The sequence below is a fragment of the Neomonachus schauinslandi genome, chromosome 2, assembly GCF_002201575.2.
Source record: "Neomonachus schauinslandi chromosome 2, ASM220157v2, whole genome shotgun sequence".
Taxonomy (NCBI): Eukaryota; Metazoa; Chordata; class Mammalia; order Carnivora; family Phocidae; genus Neomonachus; species Neomonachus schauinslandi.
The window spans coordinates 152,855,991-152,881,818 of record NC_058404.1 but is presented as its reverse complement, the minus strand read 5'-3'; the positions used below and the strand labels follow the sequence as shown (position 1 = coordinate 152,881,818).

The window sequence follows — 25,828 nt, the reverse complement described above, 5'->3', positions numbered from 1 at the left end:
CACAAGAAGAAGCACCATGTTCTGTCAAGAAGCAGAAAGAGTAAGTGAAAAGCATTGGCAGAAGGGTTTACTGTGGTTTCCATGGAAAAGACAAGAGAAAGTAGGGTAGGAAGGTTTAGGATTGGCTACTTTGAATTCCAATGGGCTCTAGGGTTATAGTGGCCACTTCCAGTTGTCCTGGTAAGTGAAACTAGGATGATTAGGGTAGATAGGAATGTTGCTTCTGGTAGTGTAAAAGCCACACAAAGGTAATTGGAAGTGTAAGCTATGGATTGGTTAATTTGCATATGAATAGCAGTCTCCATTTTCTCTAAGAAATGACTAGCCTTGAAAACAGCATCTCCCCAGTCAGCAAAGCCCTGGAACATCAAGAACACAATTTAAATAAATAAATAAATAAATAAATAAATAAATAAATAAATAAAAAGAAAATGTAGTTAATACAACTGCATATTAACTCCAGAAAGTTTTTTGTTGATTCTTTGCAGTTTTCTACATAGACAATCTGGAATTTGTTAAATAAATAAATAAATGAATAAATAAATAAATAAATAAATAAGACATTTTTATTTTCTTCTTCTGAACTTGTATACTTCTATTTTCTTTTCTTGTCTTATTGCACTAGGAAGAATTTGTAGTATGATTTCGAATAAGACTGGTGAGAAAGGAGCATTGCTTTATTCCTGATCTCAGCAGGAAAGCATTTAGTTATTTACCGTTAAATGTGATGTTATCTATTGGTTTTTGTAGGTATTCTTTATCAAGTTGAGGATATTCCTCTTTATTCCTGGATAGCATAGTCTTTTTAATAAAGGGCCCTGTATTAATTGGATATCCATAATCAAAATGATTTAGATCTAGAAATTACAATAAACACAGGTGTCAATTCCAGATAGATTATAGATCAAAACAAGACATTTCCAGAAATAAGGAAGAATATTTTCATGACCTTACTGCAGTAACATTTTCTTAAACGGAACATCACTGTAAAGGTAGAGATTTATGATTTGGTTTATATTAAACTTAGCCAACTTTTGTATATCAAAATAAATCATTAAGAGAGAGGAAATGCAAGTTATGTTCTGAGATACATAGTTTCAACGTATTTATTTGGCAATAGACTCAGAGATGAAATATAAAAGTGATACACTTGCATAACCAAAACCAGACATTCCCTTACCCTCCTAGATAGGTAAAAATCTTGAAATTATACTTTATAAGAGAAGGCACACAAATGGCCAGAAGCCTATAAAGAATGTTCTCAAAATCATTTGTCATCAAGGAAATGCAAACTAGAACCACACTGAAATACTAAAATTATAACAAAACCTAAACATACTTAATCAATTACACAAAAACAATGTGGTAATATCAGGTGTTAGAAAGATGTGGAGCAAGGAATATCTGTTATTCTGAGTATAATTAAAGCCCATGACTCAAAATTCTGCTTCTAAGTATATCTTTCACAGAGTTGTTGACATTTGAGCACCAAAACATCAATCAGGAGAGTCTATGTTGTACTAGATATACATATTGCTTAGATATAATATTCAAAAACAGGAAAGATTAGAAAATCCTGTATGTGCCTTCCCAGATTTGCTCTTTCGTTACTAGCCTTGACATTCAAGATCTTGTTCAAAGGAGATAAATACGGAGCAACATGGTCTTAATACTAACTTCCTCAGTCTCATTAGACAGGCTGAATAACAAAAGTAGGAGCAGTGTAGTTAATGTTCTATGGGGGAAAAACTGAGATAAAAAACAAAAACAAAAAAACGGGAGAAAGAATGGTCTACAAATATAACTTCCTTTCCCTTTCTTTTTTCACAATAGACTCTTTTACCTTGCAATGATTCCACATACCCTGTCTGAAGAAGGTACATGTGTGCAAGTATGTGCTGTGTTTTGCAAAGTTTTGTCCAGATTAGTAATACACCATCGACTGCTCTTGTTCTTTTTGCACACTAACTACAAAGTTCCAATGAGGTACTGGCATATAATATGCTCTTCACGTTTTGTTTTAGAACAAGGAGTCAGAAAATAAAATATTAATATCTATAAATTCCCCAAATCTAAAAATAACATTTTTAACATTAAGTACAAACTTTTCAAAACACACAAAGACTAGAGGGATAAGTAGATTGATATAAATTGGAGAGGAGCAATAAATTTAAGAGATGGAGATAAAATAATTTCTCTGAAATGTGACCAATTATTAACTTAGTTTAACAATATAATTAAATATGAATAATACAGTTTAATACTATAATTAATACTATTATTTTTATTTAAATTCAACACAAAAGCAAGTGAAGTACCATTCAAGAATAAAACTTTAGGTCACTTTTTCTTCCTAAGGAAGTTAACATTTCTTAGAATATATCTATGAAGTTGTAAAAAAAAAAACAATGAAAAACATAAAAGTTTTAGGTTCATCATAAAATGAAAGATGACAGAGCTCATTTTTTCTAAATTTATCTTATACCTTATTCATTTCTAAAATAGAGTTGAAGTAGTTGTCATAAAGTGATAAAAATGTAAATAATTGCAATGCAGATTAATTTTTCATAATCTACAAATTAGGTCAAAAGTTTTCTATTTTTCCATGATTTTACTTTATATAACCAATCACATTGTATTTTTCTATTCTCTGTGCATAATATTTGCACATCAACTACCTGTAAGAATTTTGATCAATTCAATTTTGTCTCCACTCTGAGGAGTAATAATCCAGTGCTCCACCAAAATGACTTCAACACTTTTTATCATTCTCTTTTGAATGGACAGAGGTTACATAACATTTCCTTCATTCACACTTGCAGACATCATTCTTATTTTATGCCAATTTGTGTGTTGTGTTCAGGTGAATCTTATGTTATTATTTCATTCACTTACATTAGCAGATGCTCATTTATATAATTAAATTTGTGTTCATTTTGAGAAAAAGGTATGAACTGTCAGAAAGAACTGAATTTTGTATCCAAAACTAACAGATCACTCATTACAAGCAAAGTTTCTCTAAATATAAGTGCACTTTCTGTTTCTGTCAGTTGAGATAGAGACATTAAATGTGCTTGAGAAGTTAAATGGCAGAAGTTTCTGAGAAAAAGAAAATGAGTGTCAGAATACTTTGTCAACTCAAATGATCACCCACACACAAAAGAGCTACTGCTTCTATGAAATATTTTTGGAAATACATATAAAAGCAGTACAGTTACCAATGTACCTTAGATAAAAAGTGTGGGTCAATATTTAGCTTTATTCCATTAACAGGTTTTACTTTATATAACTCTTACCAGATTAGCTGCCTTAATACTTAGAATGTTCTATTTAAAATAAGAAAAAAAACTTTGGAATATACATATGCTGAATATTTTCTGACAAGAATATTTAATGATTTCTTACTTTATCAACCCAGTGATAATAAGTTCCTGGCATTTGCCAAACTAGATTCCTGTATAGATTCCAGATTCCTGTATAGAATGACAGTCTGTTCTCTTAAGCACAAGCGAGGTGAAACAATTAATTTCCCATTTATTTCTTATAATAGGTACATTTTTCTCCTGAAAAATGACAAATTATAGTTCAATATGCCCTCCCTCTAAAGGTTCATTGCTCAAAGTTCAAACTTGGTCTAACCTTTGGGAGTCAGTGATGGAATAGGCCTTCAAAATTTTCTTCAAGTTGAGTTAAATGAATAGTCTTAGAGCTGGCAGGTTATTGAAACATGTTCAAAATTTAAAGACACATTTCATGATCTCTGTTCTCCCCAGTATGTCAGAGATAACAGTAGAGAAAAAAAAAGTTCTTTTTTACTGGAGAAAAAAAAATTGCACTAAACAAGGTCAACATTTTCGTTAAGGGATAAATGTGTATTCATTCTTGGACAACTATCTATAGGGTAATGATATAAGCAGATCCATAATACTAAAAGTCAGGTATGAGACAAATGGTCATTATAACTTTATGGGCCCCAATGTTCTTACCTATAATGTAAGTAATTGTAGTAGATGATTTCTTATTTTCCTCTACCTCTGTGATTATTATTCCTATAATTTATTCAAAAGGTGTAAAACACTGGTAAACAGTTGCTTTAAAAAAAAAAGTACAAGTTTTTGTCTTTTAAATCAGAGATATTTTCCTGTCACAAATTTTCCATGATGAAATTATTAGTAAGTAGAATCTTGAAATGTCTTATGTTTTTGTTTCTGTACTTTTTATCAAACTTGAGTTCCTGAAATAACTAAAAAGAGAAGATTAACCAATAGAGAGAGGGAGAGAGAGAAAAAACAGAAGAACTATATTCATAGATGAAGGGGATGAAAAAAACCAAAAAGAGGAACAGGACTCAAAGTGTCATTGGATATTTCTCTTTCCGATTGTATGCTAGAAAACAATAAACCATAGTTTCAGTATGCTGAGTGAAAATAATTTGAAGGTAAAAGTGTGTTCTCAGCTAAATTATGTTAATACCTTATAATGGTTTCCTTGACTCTAATTGCTCTAATTGTAAACCACTTTAATTCAGTCTTGCTTCAAAGTAATTTTTCCAAAATTACAAGTGTGATTATTTCACTCTTAACTTAAAACCATTCAATACTTTTCCATTTCTTTCATATAAAAAATCAGTGACTCACTATGTCATTAGTGGAGTAACTCCTCTTAGTTCTCTTTTTAAGTCTTGTGCAAGCTAGTGTTAAACTTACTTTATTTAATCGTTGGAACCTTTCCTTTGGTCTTAGCTTTTTCTAACTTTTTAGAACTTAAAACTCAGCAATAAGAAAACATAGAACACAATTAAAATATGGGCCAAAGACATTAATAGACCCCTTACCAGAGAAGATATACAGATGGCAGATAATCATATGAAGAATGCTCCACATCATATGTCATCAGGGAAATGCAAATTAAAACAATAAGAAATTATTACACCTATCACAATGGCCAAAATCCAGAACACTGACACCACCAAATGCTGTCAAGTATGTGTAACAACAACAAAAAAACAGATAACAAAAAACAGAAAAACTCCCTACACATAGCTGGTGGGAATGCAAAATGGTAGAACTATTTTGGAAGACAGTTTGGTGGTTTCTTACAAAACTAAACATACTCTTACCATAGACTTCAGCAACCATTCTCCTTGGTATTTACCCAAGTGAATTGAAAAATTATGTATACACAAAAACCTGCACATGGATATTTATAGGAGCTTTATTCATGACTGCCAAAACTTTGAAACAACCAGGATATTCTTAAGTTGATAAACTGTGGTGCATCAAGCCAATCTGAGAAGGCTTGGAATCTGTATGATTCCAACTATATGATATTCTGGAAAAGAAAAAGACTATGGAGTCATTAAAAAGATCAGAAGTGTCAAGGGTTTCAGGGAGACGAAGGGATGAATAGGCAGAACACAGAGGATTTTTAGAGTAGTGATGCTTTTCTATATGATACCGAAATGGTAGAGACATGTCATTATACATTTGTCTAAACTCAGAATGTACATGAAGAAGGTACGACAATGTAAATTGTGAACTCTGGGTGATAATGATTTATCAATATAGGTTCATCAATTACAATAAATATACCACTTTGGTGGGAGATATGGATTAAAGGGGTAGCTATGCATGTGTGAGGGCAGCGGGTATTTGGAAAATCTCTATACCTGCCTCTGAAATTTGCTGTGAACAAAAAGCTGCTCTAAAAAACAATGCCCAATATATATTAGACTTTGCATATAATGGTATATATATTATACACCACCATGGCCCATCAGAAAGGCCAAAAATTTTAAAAAGACAAATGTATATATACAAAACAAAGATGTGTTGCTCCAAAATTTTCATATATCAGTGAGGAGAGTAAATTGGTAAAACCATTTAGGGAAAATGTTTGGCATGATCTGCTAAAGCTGAACATATGCAAACCCTATGAATCAGAATTTCCATTCCTAGGTATAGAGCCTACAGAACACATGCAAGGATTCTCTAATGACAGGCATATGAGTGTTCATATCAGCACAATAGGATGATAAATATGGGTACCTAAATTGCAGTATAATCACTTGCTGGCATACCATAAAGGAATGAAAATGAATGATCCACAACTACATGCAACAATACGTATCTTAAAAATAAAGGTGAGTTGAAGCAGCCAGATAAAAAAGACTGTACATTGAGTTTATTTATGTAAAGTGAAAAACAGTCAAATATATTCCTAAGAAACTGAAATGTTGATTCTCCAGGAGAAAATGATGGTTTTTACCTGAAGGCTAAGAGAAGGCTACTTGCACACTGGCAATACACTTTCTGAATCTGGTTCCTGGTTTCATAGCTGATCAGTTTGTGAAAATTCATTGAGCTATATACTTAGGTTTAGTTTTCTATAAAACTTTAAAAAGTCTTCTTGGAGAGCTAAATACTAGCATCACTATATGGTACTTTAATATACATATAGCATATACACAACATAGATTTTTATATATGCATAGCATAAATATTTAAATATCTGTAAGGATATATCCAAATACTGTGGTTGACCCTGGGATGTAGTATAAGGATGTATTTCAATTTTATAAGGATAAATTTCAATTTTTTCCTAAAAAAAACTTTTTTAAAAAATGTGAATTTCATTGTAATATAAAAACAATTTTAAAAATTTAATAGATTGCATATTAATTTAATACAACATGTATTTGTATTGGAGCACACTCAAACATTTCCCCATATTAGTCATCCAGGTCTGTTCCTTTGACTGCTTCTTCCTTCTTTTCTCTTTTCATTCCTCTACCTCTCCTTTTTATACTTTTTTCCCTATTTATACCTTTTTCTATCTTTTTTTCTTTTATAGATACTGATATAAATATCCATCTCTTTCTAAATATATATTTTCAGGGGCGCCTGGGTGGCTCAGTTGGTTAAGCGACTGCCTTCGGCTCAGGTCATGATCCTGGAGTCCCGGGATCGAGTCCCGCGTCAGGCTCCCTGCTCAGCGGGGGGTCTGCTTCCCCCTCTGCCCTCTTCCCTCTCGTGCTCTCTGTCTCTCATTCTCTCTCTCTCTCAAATAAATAAATAAAATCTTAAAAATATATATATATATTTCATAAAAAATTATTTAATGAGAATAAAATGTTAGGAGTACTATCTTAAGAGTACCAAGTCAACATTTATTTATTTATATATTTAAGATTTTATTTATTTATTTATTTGAGAGTGAGCGGGAGGAGGAGCAGAGGGAGAGGGAGAAGCAGATACCACACTGAGCAGGAAGCATATGTGGGGCTTTATCCCAGGACCAGAGGTCATGACCCGAGCCCAACACAGACACTTAACCTACTGAGCCACCCAGGAGCAGCAACAACTCAACATTTATGCACATCTATGGATATCTTGATATACTTTGCTTTTTAATTTCCTTTAAGCATTGTGTATTAGATACCAATTTTTAACACAAAATTTCATAGTCCTCTGAAGTAAAGTTTTAAGTTTTTCTTACTATTCATAGAAAATTAATAGCCAAAAGATGATCTTTACAATTTGATTTTAATTGGTCTTCAAATTTATTATTATTATCATCACTATTATTATCATATCCTCTGCTCTTACCCATCTGTAGAACATTATACTCCAGGTTCCAGTCACATCTTTGTTGACCAAGTTTTGGAATACACCATTCACTTTCATATTTCCCACATTTCTCAAAATATTCCCTTTCAGGAATGATTTACCCCAATTGGGTAGAACCCTCCCCATCCTCAACACCTAGTTTGAATTTTTATCTACTGTGTGAAATATTCCCTTTTCCCACCAGCAGGAATAATTGTCACCATCTTCCTTGCTTCTATACTATGTTTATATTGCTTTATAATTAACTAAATTAACTGGAATTTATAGGGTCCTTTCCACAGTCTTTGGTACATAATAAGCTCCCAAAGAAGGTAAAGTAATAAAATCAATAAGTCTTAATGATATTATCAAAATAACAAATATAATATTGTTATAAATTATAACATTGCATTTCCTTTTCACTGGATATTAAGCTCACTTGGAAGTAGAAATAATACTTTATGTATTATTACATATATACAACCATATTTCAATTTATAAACACACATATGCACAAAAATACATACACACATATTTTTCAGATATTCTAGAATGTAGGAGATGATGATTTTTTATTAAATAAAAATGAAATGTGAAAATGTTCTTACTCCCCCTTCCATTCTCTGGAAACTTATTCATCCTAAAAGCTAACTTTAAAAAACAAAAAATAACTCTGTGAAATATTTATTGAACAACTTCATTATGTTATATCTCTTTTGGTAATTATTAATGATACCAAATCAGAGAGTTTGTCTATATTATCTTTGATGTCCTCATTCAAGCACAATGCCCAGTTCATCTGAAGTTCTTAGTAAATATAATTTGTCATAGAAAGATTAAGTGACAAATCTCATGCATTAGAAAAAGTGAATTTTCTTAGGTTTTAAATCTCTTTATCATGATGTACAATAATATAACTATGCTCTACAGTGTACATATATATGTAGAAAAATGTATGTGTATATTTATGCTTGCTGTATCTTTAATTTCAAATAGTTTGGAAATATGTTAGGGAAGCCACATGCTTATGTAATTATCTCGAATATACATTAAACTCAGAAACATAAACAACATAAGTGCTTATTTTATATCTTGTAATTTATTTAACTGTTTTTCTCACACATTCTAGTAATGAGAAGAGAGTTATCCTTGCTTGAATTTTTTTTTAATGCTGCTCTTTTTGGGATTAAATAGTAAGATTGACCTATTTTATACCCAATACATAGTTTATTTATTTATTTACTTAAATTCAATTAGCCAACATATAGTACATCATTAGTTTTTGATGTAGTGTTCAATGATTCATTAGTTGCATTTAACACCCGGTGCTCATCACATCACATGCCCTCCTTAATGTCCATCAATACATAGTTTCTAAATATGTATTATTTTATTAGGATTATAATTCATCAAAAAATTATACCCTAGATGTTTATATTTTCCCCATCAAGATTTTAAGAAGAGCAAAACTCCTCTATTGATACAAATTTTAATAAATTATTAAATCTATATATTTAGTTAATTTATTTAATAAATTGCTGAATCTATAATTCATAAAGGAGTTTTTCATATATAAACATTTAAGTTCCTAAGCATTCTTTTTTAATATATTCCTATATAGGCATAACTCATTTTGTTGCTCGTTGCTTTATTGTGTATTGCAGATATTGTGTTTTTCCATTTTTTACAAATTGAAAGTTTGTGACAACCCTGCATTGAGCATCAATCAGCACCATTTCGTGTCTCTGTGTCACATTTTGGTAATTTATATTTCACAATTTTTCATTATTACTGTTTTTCATGGGGATTTGTAATCAGTGATTATAACTTGCTGAAAGCTTGGATGATGGTTAGCATTTTTTAGCAATAAATATCTTATAATTAAGGTAGGTATATTTTTTTACCCATAATGTTATTGCACACTTAGTGGACTACCACATAGTATAAACATAACTTTTATATACGCTAGCAAACCAAAAAATTCATTTCACTCACTTTTTTTTTTTTTGATATTCATTTTATTACAGTGGTCTGGAACTAAACCTGCAATATTTCCAAGGTATGGCTGTACCCATATACAGATTAATTAACCTATAATTTAAATAAAGAATAACTTCCTTGGTAAGTGAGAACATAGCTATTGAAAGACCAAAGCTAGTAAAAACAACAGCACTAGTGATAATAACACTACCCATTCTGAACAATCAATTAACCATGCAACTGGCTAGTTCCTTCACCATAAGGAATTCCAGGATTTTCCTTTCCATATTAGTTAAGAAGAAAATTCAAGAAGAATAGGAGTTAAAGGAAATATCTATTCTTTCATCTTTTAAAAATATTTTCATTAATTTTTCAATATCACTAAAATCTTCCAAAATTTAGAAAAAGGAAAAAAAAAATGAAAATATATTTATATTTGTACTTGACTGACATTAATTTAAGTAAGGTGTTGGAAGTGTTTGGCACAAGATGTCATACATAAGTTAGACACAAAAGAGAACACCCAGATACACCAACACATTAAATAATAACAAGCATTACTTTTGGAAATGAAAATTTTGGACTATAGTTAAAAAAGAATTTGAGTATTTAAATTTAATTAAACATAAACACATTACCTAAGCACATAATCAAGAATATAGTACCTCTATGCTTACCAGTTCCAGAGAACTAAGTGCCTCATCGATGTATAAAATGTATAAGATTTCAAATTCCCAATTAATCCCATTTAATTCTTGGCTTTGTAATAACTGCACTTCCTGTGCTTTATTTTAGCATAGAATATCAGTTTATACTTGAATACTTAGAGTCTTGAGTCCGAAATACATAGGGCAGGATAGCAGCCTGGAAACCAAGGCAGAATTCCTTCTACTCTGGTAAATCTGTTTTTCCTCTTAACTCCTTTGACTGGAGAGGTCCAACCACATTATGGAGGATAATCTTCTGTGTTTAAAATCAACAATTTATCAATGTTAGTCACATCTACGAAATACCTTCACAGCAACATTTAGACTAGTGTTTGAGCAAAGACTGGGAACGAAAGCCTAGGCAAGGTGACGCATAAATCAAGTTACACAGGGCAAGTAAGAACAACCTGTGTGTGAATTGCATGACATTCAATGCAGAATATTCTGTAGCCTTCAGGCCTTGAGGTTTATCTGGGAATTATATAAATCACCGAAATAGCACAGAAAATAGCACTGAAACTTAACAACTTTACAGTTTTCTCATGGAATTTGCTATCCTCGTTTTCTGAATGCATTGAAAATATTTTAAAAATAATTTCCTGGCTTTTCTCTATTTGAGAATCATTAAAAGTCAATTTGCACAATAATGAAATGGTCAAGGTCCATAACCTGTGAGGTAGTTTACATGATTACATTAATCTTGCATATCATTCCTTCATCTCCAAGGAAATGCGTATGTGTGTATAATAGTTACTTGTAAAGAGATGCCTGTTTCAAATAGACTTAAGGTTAATAGCATTAATTTATTTTTCCTTAGAATGCTATGTTTTGCCAGATCACTTTATTGAATTTCATTTTAATTCTCAGTATTCTCTGCTAATATTGCCATATGATAATGAAATCTAGAATTGAGAAGCAAAGAATAAATTACAAAAAAAAAAGATATTTCAGTTACTTAGGTAAGTTTGCTGTTGGTCCAGAAATGGAAACAAGTAACATTTCCCCAGGCAAGAGAAAAAGAAAACCAATGTGCTGTGGGTTGAAAATTTTAATCGTTGGGGTGCCTGGGTGGCTCAGTCGTTAAGTGTCTGCCTTCGGCTCAGGTCATGATCCCAGGGTCCTGGGATCCAGCCCCTCATCGGGCTCCCTGCTTAGAGGGAAACCTGCTTCTCCCTCTCCCACTCCCCCTGCTTGTGTTCCCTCTCTCGCTGTCTCTCACTCTGTCAAATAAATAAATAAAATCTGTAAAAAGAAATTTAATCGTACATAGTAGTGAAAATAATAGTCTCATCTTTTTTTTTTTTGAATCAGTTAGCCACTGTATCTTAATGTGGTTCTCATGGATAATGATCCAACTTTGTATAGGGCCATGATTAATTCTATTTTTTTCTTCTGTGGATATTAATCTCTAAATTTCTAGGTTTATAGCATTTGCATCTAGATCCTTGTGAACCTGTTAGTATCAGTTTACGGATTTTTGGAGGAACTGTGGTGAGCAGAACCTTGGTCCCCTCCCTTGGTATTCTTTTGAGTAAAACCATGCTATAAAAGTGGCAATGATAGGGCGCCTGGGTGGCTCAGTTGGTTAAGCGACTGCCTTCGGCTCAGGTCATGATCCTGGAGTCCCTGGATCGAGTCCTGCATCGGGCTCCCTGCTCGGCAGGGAGCCTGCTTCTCCCTCTGACCCTCCCCCCTCTCATGCTCTCTCTCTCTCTCTCATTCTCTCTCTCAAATAAATAAATAAAATCTTTAAAAAAAAAAGTGGCAATGATCTTGGCTTTGACTCTGAGTGCATTGGACTTGGTCAGCTGCTTTTCACTGGCAGCAGGGATCGGGATGTCACAGTCAGCTTCCAAGATGCACCCTTCACAGGGCTTTGCCCTGGGGAAGCCCGGGATTGATCCATGTTACAGTCTGAAGTCTTCCAGTTCCTCTGGGTCAGTACCATCTGGATTTCATATGCTCCCATCAGATTCACCAACACCAACACATTTAGCACCAAAACTATGTAAATATCTCATAGAGTGCAGGCCTACATTACCAAATCCCTGAACAATGAATGTTTTATCTCCAAACCCTGGTGTCATTCCTAAAATACTCATCTAAGAAGCTTCGTTGGTGAAATTTTCAATCCCATGGAAGACTCCCAGGCGAGTAGCAGAGATCCGCCCGTGGATTCCGCCCTGACTGATGGGCTTACCGGTAACACAAGCATGGGCATTAATATCATAGTGCCCTATGGTGCTGTCATAGGTGTCAGCAATCCAGGACATCTCCCACTCACCCATGCTCATGTCTGGGGCAGGCACATCAATGCCAGGACCAATAAAGCCCTTCTTCACCAGCTGCACGGTAAACCTCCTTGTGATCTTTTCCAATTCATTATCAGTATAGTTCTTGGGATTGATCTTAACACCAGCCTTGGCACCCCCAAATGGCACCTCAACCACTGCACACTTACACGTCATCAAAGAAGCCAGAGCTTTGAGTGCAGTCAGAGCTGGGGCCAGGAACACACCCGTTGCCCAAGAACAGCCAGCTGCTGACCACATCGGCTCTGGACGAGTCTGAGATACGCTGTAAGGGTGATGCTTCTGAGCAATAGGTGTGAGCATTTTCAGAAGGTGGCATGGTCCTCAAGTGAGTTACTGGTATTTTACATCAGCAAAGTAACTCAATTTTACAGATAGCAACAAAAATAAAAGCTGTTTCCCTTTATGCATTTTACTCTCTTAGAATAATAAGTACATGCTGCTGTAATAAAATTGCCTTTAATCACTTACCAAGCCTAACCTTGACTCAAGCAGTGAATGCCTATAAATATAATAAATGAAAAAAAGCTAGTATTTTTATAATATAAAGCAGTATCATTTATAGCTTGTCAATCATGTATTGTTGTCAAGCAAAAATAAAATAGCTGATAGAGAATTAAGTTATCTTCATACCTGCAAATGGTGGAGGCTATTTTTGTTAAGACTGTCAGAATTTACTAACCGCAATTACGACGTATAGTCCAAAGAGTACAGTGACCTCCTCATCACGTTAATTAATTGTTCTCCTTTGAAGATCTACTGTGTTGTCTAATTGAACAATAATTCAAGTAGGGTGTCCCAGAAAAAAACCACTTGGGCTCCCACTTTGGAGTCTAGCTGGCGGCTCCGAGCCCTGCCAATGGCTCCGACTAGGCCTGACATGGTGTCTTCTTCGAGAGGCCTGAATTCTTGCACACAGCTTCATTACCATTGGGCTGGAAACAACCTTGGGTTGAGTGTTTTGTTTGGGAGTTATTTCCCCAGGGCTTTTTGAACAGTAGTGTCCCAATGAACTACTAGAGATTATTTATGTAAGAATGAGATTTTTTTTTTTAAACAACAATATCCTTTCAGAAATTTCTAACTACTTTGTAACTGCATGACTTAGCCTGGTGATAAAAGCAGTTATTAAAAGTCTACCTTTTTGGGGCGCCTGGGTGGCTCAGTTGGTTAAACGACTGCCTTCGGCTCAGGTCATGATCCCAGGGTCCTGGGATCGAGTCCCACATCCGGCTCTCTGCTCTACGGGAAGCCTGCTTCTCCCTCTCCCACTCCCCCTGCTTGTGTTCCCCCTCACGCTGTCTCTCTCTCTCTCTGTCAATTAAATAAATAAATAAAATCTTTAAAAAAAAAAGTCTACCTTTTCCAAAAAAAAAAAAAAAGTGTGTTTTCTTTACTCTTTGTCCAATATTTCTGTGTTTTGTGAAGGGAAAGCTTTATAAGACACTGAGTCCACCTTCATGTCTGAATCTCTTTTAGACCCAGGGCTGACAAATCCAAACCCAAATTTCATGAGTTATTTAATCACTGCATATAAAATATTTCTCCTTCCAATCACACTTTAGATCTTCTGAACCTCCTATTTTATTTCAATATCAACTTTTTTGCAAACATATTTCCTCTTTCTGAATGTCCTCTAAGGTTGCCATATTTAGCAAATAAAAGTCCAGGACTCCAGGCCACTTTGAATTTGTGATAAACAGCAGATAAATTTTTAGTGTAATTATGTCCCAAATATTGTATGTGAAATTTATATTAAAAAATCTATTTGTTGGGGTGCCTGGGTGGCTCAGTCGTTAAGCGTCTGCCTTCGGCTCAGGTCATGATCCCGGGATCCTGCGATCGAGCCCTGCATCGGGCTCCCTGCTCAGCGGGAAGCCTGCTTCTCCCTCTCCCACTCCCCCTGCTTGTGTTCCCTCTCTCGCTGTATCTCTCACTGTCAAATAAATAAAATCTTAAAAAAAAAATCTATTTGTTGTTTATCAGAAATTCAAATTTTACTGAGTGTCCTATCTCAGCTTTTAAATCTAGACCCTCTGCTAGTCTGTCATATATTACTTGCTCCACAATAAATTGTCACATGGTTTTCCACCTGACTAGAATGTATGAATCCACGTTGTTTTGCCCATAGAAGTTTGTTCATGCTTTTATAATGGCATTTAATATCATGATATCTGATATATTTGTGAGCTTCCGACAAGCAGAGATAATGTCCTATTCATCTTTGCACCCACAGCACATACAAAATGTCTTTACTTTAAAAAACAATCAGTTAACCTTGTTGACTAGATTACTATTTTGTTTGCTGCTCCTTTTGATTTAGGACTAGCCTTTGAAAGAAAGAACACAATAGTAACAATAACTAATATTTCTTGAGTGTTCTCTATATTCCAAACATTATTCGATGTATTATTTCTGCTCTAATGTGGTATATGAATTGTAGCAAAACCTCAGATTCTTCACAATCATGCATTAAAAATATAAGACAAAGAACAGGAAACTCAAATCATATGCATTTTTGTAATCAGAGTGCCAACAATTATAAAAATTCTAATAATTATACTAGAGCATATACAAGACAGGTTCATTTCTAATAAGTAACAAAATACTACCGTAGATATAATACTTTACATTAGAATGAATAAAATGGGGGACAGACTTGATATAAAAGGTACAAGGAAGTGCTATGGTTGTTTAGTTGTGGAGACATGAGAAGAGTGTACAAATCTGGTGGAACTATGAAATAAGCATATCCAGGAGAGATTATGGTGCTAAACTGAGCAACAAAAAGAGCATGAGATGATTGGGTATCATGGAAAGTTTTGCACTGTATTACAGTTTGCTGTTTCCAGTTGTGTATTTCATTTTGAGTGTGATTGCCTTTATCTGGAGGAACAAAAAATATATTTTAAAAACGTTAGGCAAGGGGCGCCTGGGTGGTTCAGCCAGTTAAGCCTCTGCCTTAGGCTCAGGTCATGATCTCAGGGTCCTGGGATCAAGCCCCACATCCTTCTCCCTGCTTAGCAGGGAGCCTGCTTTTCCTCTCCCTTTGCCATTCCCCCTGCTTGTGCTCTCTCTCTCAAATGATTAAATAAAATCTTAAAAAATAAATAAATAAAGTGCTATTTTAAAGAATTAAATGTTAGAGAAAATGTAGTATGGACAAATTCTTTGTTATAGTAACATCATTCCTTATTTACCAATTGCATATAAGCTATTTTACATTATAGAAACCCATTAAGGTGCTGATTTCATGAGCTAATGTTCCCAAAAAGGCTATGCACTTAAGAACTAGTTTTTATTATTATTTTAAGGAGAAAATATCTAGGGAAAAAAATAAAGTTTTGTAACATGTCCATGGGAGTACAACTAATAAAATTGGAGCCAAGGTTCCAATCTAGACCATTGGAAGGCATAATCCTCACTGTTATCTATGAAGATGTGTTTGCATTTTTGAATGGTTGTTCTTCTATTGAAGTTGTAAGTATTGATGTTAATATTCCAAAATTCCATGATTCATAGGCCTAGAAACATAAAAAATTCCATCTTTATGTCCTCATGCTATCTACAGAACATAACATGAAATTTAAAATGTTGATTCCATCTTTTTTTCTAAAGTATCCTTTTTTGAACTACAGTATTTTAATCTCAAAATGTTAAAGTTGGTTTGTAATTTAATAATAGTTATGACACTCAGATCTTAGTTATCAAATTTGATGCCTTCAGATCTATAGAGATAAACCCTTGACAGCCGAGTGTAAATTTTATAAACTTTTCTCTGCTTCAAGCCAATTTGGCCATTGCTGGAAATATTATTCAAGTAGAGCAATCATATTCTATTTCTCTGAAATTCAGAATTTTGTTTGATGCTTTTCACTCACTTTTTGATATGATTAGCATTATATTACATAAATTTAGGAAAAGTGAAGCAATTATATCCTATCACATGAATAAAAAAAAGCAGAAAACCAATGTACAATATTTAAGAAGAATGAGGCATATTTTCACAGAGAGGAGAGGACAACAGACAATACATCTGTATTTTCTCACTTATTGATAGTTTTCTAGTTCCTGGTTCCATCCAAGATTTAGCTAATCTTTTGCTCTTAGTTTATAAGAACCACTATACATCACTAGGAAAGGCTTTTTTTTTTTTTTTTTAAGAAGGGATACACAAAAATATTTTAAATAATGTTTTCTTTCAAATGCACATGCTATTTCATTACTTAAAGAAATTTTAAATGATAAATTAAATATAATTTTATAGTACCTAGGTTGATCAACATTAAATATTAATGGCATAAAAGAATAATTTGTGTGAAGATAAATTACATTATGTGAATTCAGGAGTTCTTTGCTGCATTAAATTAAAGCAAACAAACAAGAAAAACCTTATGCTACATACCCAGATATTTTTCTTGAAATCTTACAAAAATTCCTCATAATACTTGGTAATAAAAACTGACTCTCTTTATGGAAAAGGAACTTACTAACTATATATTTTTATATACAAAGGGCTTTAAAGCCCAAGACTAAACATTTTAAACAAGCCAAAAATAGTGACATATCTTGAAAGAAATCCAACACTGCTAGTTTTTGGCAGCGGGGAAAATATTTTCTATTAGAATTTGTTTTTTTTTGTCTCAAAAAATGTCATGATTGTTCTTGATAATTTACATTAAAAATGAAATCCTTAAATATTCTTTGAAGTTTTATTTTATCGTTTCAAAAAGTATACAATGTTATGCTTTACAATACGCCTTTGATTATACTTACCATAGTGCAAATTATATATTATACAGTAAAATCAAGGTTTGAATGTAATTTTCTTTGATATCAAGTTCAAATCTGCTGATTTCTCTTATTATAAGATGAAAGACAGACACATGGAAAGAAGTAAGAATGCATGATTTATTCCAGTTCAAAAAACAGAACACAAACTCTACAAAGCTGATGAGATTTTTCAGCAGCAGTAGACAGTAGGTGTCTGTCAGAAACAACATTTGAGCAGCCTGACGCCTGCTTCAACACATCATTTTCAAAGTAAAAAGAACCAGTGAATCCAACCAAATGGGTTATCTTCCTTCTCTGTTTTGAACTGTCTTGCCATTGGCAGTGTGAGTCTCCTCAAGCAGCTCTATAAGCTAATAAGAGCTTTAAGTAATTCAGAACCACCTGTATGAGGATACACTGAATTTTTATTCCTGCTTTTAAATAATAAAACTATTATGATAATCCCCAAAAGCTACTACTTGTATTTTTGCTCTACAGAAAGATTTTCTGTTGCATACAAGTGCAAGTATTCTATCTTCCCACCAAACTTAGAAAAATATCCAATCTTGTGGTTAGATGTAGCATAATTTTCTTTCTTTAACTGTGTGCCTTTATAATGAGTAGCCTTTAACTATACTTAGTGATGAAAGCCTAAATTAAATATCAACACTTCAATGGTTGGTCATGGTATTCATAAGAAAGTCTCTTTTATGCAAATAATGTATAAACTAATCTGAATTATAAATTTACTGCTAATTTTGTAGCTCAAAATAATGTAATTGCTACAGTTTTGCCAAGAAGAAAAGCAAGGATATTTTTAAAAATAATTTTAAAACTTCAAACACTGGAAGATAATTTTGAGTGAAGAAATCTGCAAACTACACCGGAGCCTCTCTAAGCTGCTTCATATGGTCTGTGCTATTGAAATGCTTTGTAGGTAGCAATACATTGCCCAATTATGTACTTTTTGGTGTCCTTATTAGTAGCTCTTAATTTTGCATATCACCGACAAATAGGAAATACATTTTAATTGCATTGAGTCAAGATTTTTTAAAAAAAATGTATTTCATTAAATCCTTCATTGATAGCTATTCATTTGCCATCATTTGGTGCCAGGCACTCTTCCAATCCTTAAGGATATAGCATTGAACAAAAAAAGGCAGCTGTCACCTTCTTATGGAACTTATATACCAGTGGGAAAGATAATACAAAAAAAAAGTAAAATATAAATGATGTTAGGTAGTGATAAGCATTCTGTAAAAAACAGATATGGAAGGTTTAATACATTTCAAAAAATATTGGGTGTGGGAATTATTTAGTATTAAATATGAGGAATAGAAAAGTTTTCACTGAAAATAATGTAAATTTTGAATAAAAACTAGATGGAGATGAGGGAGCAAAGTTTTAGATAATATATTCTAAGGGCAAAAGCCCTAGGGAAATAGCGTATCTCGTATATCTAAGGAAACAGCAATGAGGCCAGGATGGCACAATAAGAGTGTGGTGGTTGTGGTCAAGGAACAAGGAATGAGATCAAGTAGGAAAAAAGATGATGGGAAAGGATGGGTAAGATTGCACTGGAACTTATATGCAATTTGACATTTCTCTAAAGAGAGATGTGAAGCATTGCTGGCTTTAGTACGAAAGAATGCCATACACTTTACAAGATCACTCAAGTTTGTGTTGAGGCTAGAATGAAGGTGGGTAATGCTGATGTAAGAAGACCAGGGAGGAGGTCATCACCAATGCAGGTGAGAGGTAATGGTGACTTGAACCAGATCTATGCAGTGCCAATGATGGTGGCCAATTATAAATATATTTTGAAGCCAAAGTCCACCAAATTTGCTGACAAATTGAATTATAAATGTGTAAGAAAGAAAAAGTAAAAAAAAATACTCCAAGGTTTTGGATTGAACTATTGTTACATATTAATTTCTAATAATAACAATAGCTAAAACTTTGAAAGTAAGATACATCACATGAATGGGCAGAGGTGGATGAAAAGACTAGTTTTGAACATGTTTAGTGTCAGATGCTTATTTGACATCCAAATAATGATCTGAGTTACGTGGGAAACCTTTTAAGTGTGAGATAATCAGACTCACATTTTATTTAACCACATCAATCACACTACTTTGTTAACCAAATACCTACCTTGTACCATGCCATATTCTTGTAGTTTTTTTTTGCCTTTGAACAAACATTGTTAATGACATACTCTTGAACTGGTTTATTTTGGCTTTATTTAATTGATCCCATAACACAACTAATTATGGGATATGCTTTGTCACCTATTACCTCTTAAACCAAGGTACTTTTCCACTGTAAAACAAGTAAAAAAGAAATAAACAAATGATTACTAATACTAAGAAATAAAAAAAAAAGAATAGACAAAGTGGAAGGGGGTAGTCAAGGCTAATGAAACTGGAAATAAGAAAATGCTTGTTAGCAACATAAATATCATATGCAATGAACACATCATCCATGTACTAAATGGAGTGCAAGGGGGAAAAATATATTGGTTACTATTAGAACCTGTAAAAATAACCAATAAAGAAATTAGTCTTGAGCTAAAGACTTTTTGAGTTGAGAACTTTTTCTAAAATCATTTCTTCAGGAAACAAATAGCAACTCAAAAACACCAAGCCAACTATTACTTATATTATTCATAATCCTGTTTAGCACTCCTAACAATGTTTCACCAGCACACAGATGGTAATTTTGAAGTTTGCTCAGATTGTGCTAGAAGGTAAAAAGCTTCCAGGTTATTGGGTTTGCCTAAGGGGGAATGTTTTAGCCATTTTAATTCTCTAGTGAGTTTTTTAGGAGGATTGCCTGAAAATAAATATCAGATTGTACGAGTGGAAATGTTTCAAACAGTTCTGCTTTTGGAACTTAGAGTAGAACTGCTCTTGACTGCTGATTATTCCGGATAAAATCTCATTTTGTAGTTTGTTCACACAGCGACAACACAAAACAATACACCATGTCTGAGAATTTCTTTTTTTTTTTAAAGATTTTATTTATTTATTTATTCATGAGAGATAGAGAGAGAGAGGCAGAGGGAGAAGTAGGCTCCCAAGGAGCAGAGAGCCCGATGCGGGACTCGATCCCAGGACCCTGGGATCATGACCTGAGCTGAAGGCAGACGCTTAACCATCTGAGCCACCCAGGCGCCCCCATGTCTGAGAATTTCTTAAGTCACCTGTAACCTCCACAGATTTTCACTTTCCTGTATTTTTATACAACTGGCACACTCGGTTGAGTGACTTATGTTGGCCTGGTAATAAGTTGGGTAAATTCAGCCAAGACTTGTATATAAACAGATTTACTATGGCCCACTTAAAAACAATTATCTCAAATTACACCCTGTAAAAGCCAAGGATACAGACCTGGAAGGAAGTTTATATATTTAGTACGCTTAGAAATCATTCTGGCTATATTAGTCTCCTAGGCTCCTTAATTATCACTTATTTACTCACAGACTTTGTTAGCAAACTTGGGGGTCCAACAACTAAAAGGCTGTCCACTGGCGTGTGCAAGAATTCACAGTCTTACTTTTCTCATGATGCTTGCTAGAAGTCTGGCAAAGGATTTACACTGGATTATTTAAAAAGGACCAACATAATGTACTTCAAATAAATAAGGTTTATTAATTTGTATCAGTGTTGTTGTGGCAAATAGGAAAGAACTAAGAGACCTGCATGTGGGGAGGATCATGTTACTAACATGATACTAATAATGACCTCACCCACCGAGCTATTGGTCAAGATCCATTTTCCGCTTCCTGGGCATCCGAGGTTATACAACTCATCTTGCTCTCATTTTGTAGCTTTTCCTCAGCAGTGTGAGTTGGCATTGTCTCCACTGCTTTGCCTCCAATCTGAAGGGTCAGAATCTCTTTAAAGGGACCATTACCTGACATGGGAATTCTAGGGGGAGAAAATGTCAAAACTTAAAGCCTTACACATCTCCCTAAAGTTACATTATACTCTGTAAAAAAACATATAACCTACAGCAACTGATTTTCTAATTTACCAATATGTTATACCAACATATTTAATAATAATAAATTTAGATATTCATGAGAATTTTTTAAAAAAAATATTGTTTTTTATTTTAATTCAAGTATAGTGAACATACAGTGTTGTTATATTAATTTCAGGTGTACAATATAGTGATTCAACAATTCTATACATTACTCAGTGCTCATCTGGATAAGTGCACTCTTTAATCCCCATCACTTATTTCACCCATCCCCCCACCCATCTCCCCTCTCATAACCATCAGTTTGTTCTCTATAGTTAAGAGTGTGTTTCTTGACGTGTCTCTGTCTTCTTTCCTTTATTCATTTGTTTTGTTTCTTAAATTCCACATGAGTAAAATCATATATGGGGTTTATCTTTCTCTGGCTGAATTATTTCACTTAGCATAAAACTCTCTAGCTCCATTCATATTATTGCAAATATACATGAGAATTTTAATACTTGACCACGTTTCTACTACATGGGACATGTGTGGTATGTCAGTCTCAGTTTCATTAGAAAAACGTTACCACTACATGTGTTAGGGAAATAAAGGGGATAAATGTAAGAATAAGGGCTTACATATATGTGGATGGAGCTTAGGGGACAAAGATCTGAAAGACCAGAGCTGAAGCATATGAGAAACTGGCATCAGTGCGAGTTCTGAGGAGCATAGCACGTCTATGGCTATGAAACAGGAGCAAGCTGATGGGGTGCCTGGGTGGCTCAGTTGGTTAAGCGACTGCCTTCGGCTCAGGTCATGATCCTGGAGTCCCGGGATCGAGTCCTGCATCGGGCTCCCTGCTCGGCAGGGAGTCTGCTTCTCCCTCTGACCCTCCCCCCTCTCATGTGCTCTCTCTCTCTCTCTCTCTCTCTCATTCTCTCTCTCAAATAAATAAATAAATAAAATTTAAAAAAAAAAAAAAGAAACAGGAGCAAGCTGAGAGGTTTGTGAAACCACCAGTATACTTAAAATATCAACACACAAACTCAGTGGAGAACTGCTAATCTGACACCTCTCTAGTATTCATGATAGAGAATCAGGAAGTCATGGAGAAGTCTGCAGGGCCATGTTGTCTGACCACAAAAAAACCCTCCAAAAATAGCAGTTTGCCTGTCCGTTTCCCATCCACCTTCCAAATATCCTGGAAGCTCCTTTTATTGACAAATTCTAGCCCAAAACACAGAGGTTAAAGAGATTCTCAGAAATCTACGCCAGAGGGCGCCTGGGTGGCTCAGTCATTTAGCATCTGCCTTCCGCTCAGGTCATGATCTCAGGGTCCTGGGATCAATCCCCCGCATCGGGCTCCCCCCACTCACTGGGGAGCCTGCTTCTTCCTCTCCCTCTGCCTGCCACTCTGCCTACTTGTGCTCTTTCTCTGTCTGTCAAATAAATAAATAAAATCTTAAAAAAAGAAAGAGGAGGCACCTGGGTGGCTCAGTCGTTAAGCTTCTGCCTTCAGCTCAGGTCATGATCCCAGGGTCCTGGGATCAAGCCCCTCATCGGGCTCCCTGCTCTGCAGGAAGCCTGCTTCTCCCTCTCCCACTCACGCTGCTTGTGTTCCCTCTCTCGCTATGTCTCTGTCTGTCAAATAAATAAATAAAATCTTAAAAAAAAAAAAGAAATCTATGCCAGAGCTTCTCTCCTCATTAGATGAAAGTAAGCAGAGATGATACTGAGCTAACCAGATAACATAGGGCAGTGCAACCCTTCATAAACTCAAGAGATATAAATATCTCCTTATACATATTTTACAAGATGAATATATAAAAATATATTGTACATGTTATATTATAAGTAACTATATTATATATAATATTTGACTTCTTAGTATAAACAGTAATAACAGCTGACCACCACCTAACATGATATAACTCCCATACCACCAAAGTCATGCCTACCTCTCTTATAAAGTCAGACACAATCTTATATGCCACTTTATATATTTTGATATTTATTCCTCTTCTAGCTCTTTCACAATCTCAATGAACTATTCTGTTTATTAAATATGTAATTAAATAGTGAAATATTTAGTCAGTCGTTATATGAATACTTGTGAAATAATAAGAAAATAAAAGAATATGAAAGAAAAATGATTGGTAATATATTTTCTACCTAACACACACCCACACACATGCAGACACACATATGTATACACATAAAGAGAAGGACATATTTGTGTAGCTACTTTCTAATGGGTAATTTGGAGTAAAATGAGACATACCTGTATCTACCACTTGGTTTGCTGACCCACATATTTGACTGTGGGAGAAATAATGCCATCTATTTGTTGCTGGCTCAGATACACTACTGTTCTGGACTAAAACTAAGCATTCAAAAGGTTATCCCACTGTCTTTTCAGAGCATCTGCTCTATTCAGCTCATAGTTAGACTGGCAAAGTCTGTGGCCCAGATTCTATTGCCTTGAATCATAATGAGTTACTTTCAGGAATATGCTCCATTTTAGAAGCAATGATGTATGGAATACCAAGACAGCAAATAGCATTCTATAAACATATCGATTAGGGTTACAGCAGAAATAACATGGATAGGGGAGAAAAAATCAAAATGTGATTTTAAAGATTTTATTTATTTGAGAGAGAGGGAGAGAGAGAGAGACAGAGAGAGAGAGAGAAAGGCTGGAGTGGAGGGGCAGAGGGGAGACAATCTCAAGCAGACTCCAAGCTGAGCACCCAGCCTGACATGGGGTTTGATCCCATGACACTGAGATCATGATGTGAGCTGAAACCATGAGCAAATTGCTTAACAAACTGAGCCACCCAGGCATCCCCAAATCAAAGTATTTTAATACATGACTTCTGGAATGGTGGGGTAAGGATAACAGCAGGATCTTTTCTCAGCAAGGTAAAATTGTGCAATAATATAAAAGTAAAATCATTGAAAGTCTCTGGAAATTGTCCAAAAGGTATATACAAAATAGAGAAATGTTCATATATGGAAATCTACTAAATCTTGATGAGACTAATACATGTTTGTAGCATTTGAGGTATAGTCTGCTGTCTTACCTCACATCCCTCCATCATTTCCATGTTATAGAAGCTCTATCCTGGGCATATGTAGTCACTAATCAAGGCTCTCCTATCCTCCAAGCTCCCCGTTTGGGTCTACAGTTTCACCCCAAACATTCAGGCTCTTGTTTCTTGCCCTCCATGAGGCTCTATTCCCAGCAGGTATTGCTGAAAGGAGCAAGTCTCGTTTCCCCCAGCCAAACCCGTATCTGTAGGGCAGAGCCCCACTCCAGTCACAGCACAGAGAGTACTGGGATTCCATACTTCCCTGACTCAGCTTGCTTGCCCATTAGACAGAGGTTTAAAGGCCAAGTTTTGCTATTTCCTAACCCCCAGTGTCTGTTCAAAGAGCAAGGGTGTCATTCCAGAAAAAAAAGCAGGTTCTTGCTCTTACCTCTGGTCTAGTTGTACAGTGATTCTTTATGATGGAATGGCAGGCCGTAAGGATGAGGAGTTCCAGAGCTTTGCTTGAGAAGATTGATTTTATTTGGATCAGAGAATGGAGAATGCCATGCTTAAGGGTGTTGTCAAAACCTATGAGGGCCTTGATGGAGAACAATTAAGAGGATCTGTTTGCTTGGCTGCTTTGCTTGTATCATGGAGCTAACAGAAATTCGGTAGAAAGAACCATAGAACCACGGAAGGGACAACCAAAAAGAGCCTTCCTTCCTGGGATCACAGTTAACCCTGGGTCTCAGAAAAGCTGTGCATGTATGTTAGGCTGCACCCCTTCAGAAGCAAACAAAGCAGGACGTGAGGCAAACTTGAGAGCGTTCTCCAAGACACATGCGAATCCATCAACATGGGGCTGATCACCTGGCCAAAGGGGCTGAAACAGACTGATCTAACACTGAACAATAAGCCATTTTGATCAGGGGGTGACTCCTAAGAATCCAGGCTTAAACATAAAGTTATAATTCTCTTTGGATGTCTGAAACATTCTGTGCCTACTCAAGTATGTACCCTCTAAGGAGTGAACAGAGAGGAAACCTCCAAGTTACAAATCCATGGCTGAATTTAAGGGAGAAAGAAAACTGACAAACACCCTGATTGGTGATAACATACTCCAAACAACCTGCAAATCCAATGATAAAGAATAAAATCAAATTAGTTAAAGGAGCTTAAGCACAAAATTTGACTAATTAGTTTCTTACAGCAACCCAGAGCAAACTCTAATTAGACAGGCAAAAAGACCAAACTGGAGGGAAAATCTGAGCAGAGACATAAAAGGCAACACACTGCAAAGGAAATAGCCTTTGCAGAATCAGTTCAGGCAAGTTACTCATAAACAAATTATATAAAATGTTTAGAGGTTTAGCATACCATGTTCATGTCTCAGAAGAACTAATATATAGTTTTTAAAAAACTGCAGTATTTCTTAAATTGATCTACAA

The 25,828-nt window shown here is 34.7% G+C and overlaps 1 pseudogene; it reads right to left on the bottom strand.

Annotated features, from left to right (window-relative positions):
• LOC110591352 overlaps positions 1–12,777 on the bottom strand; it is a 30,914-nt pseudogene extending 18,137 nt beyond the window's left edge.
• Between the last annotated feature and the right edge of the window lie 13,051 nt (positions 12,778–25,828).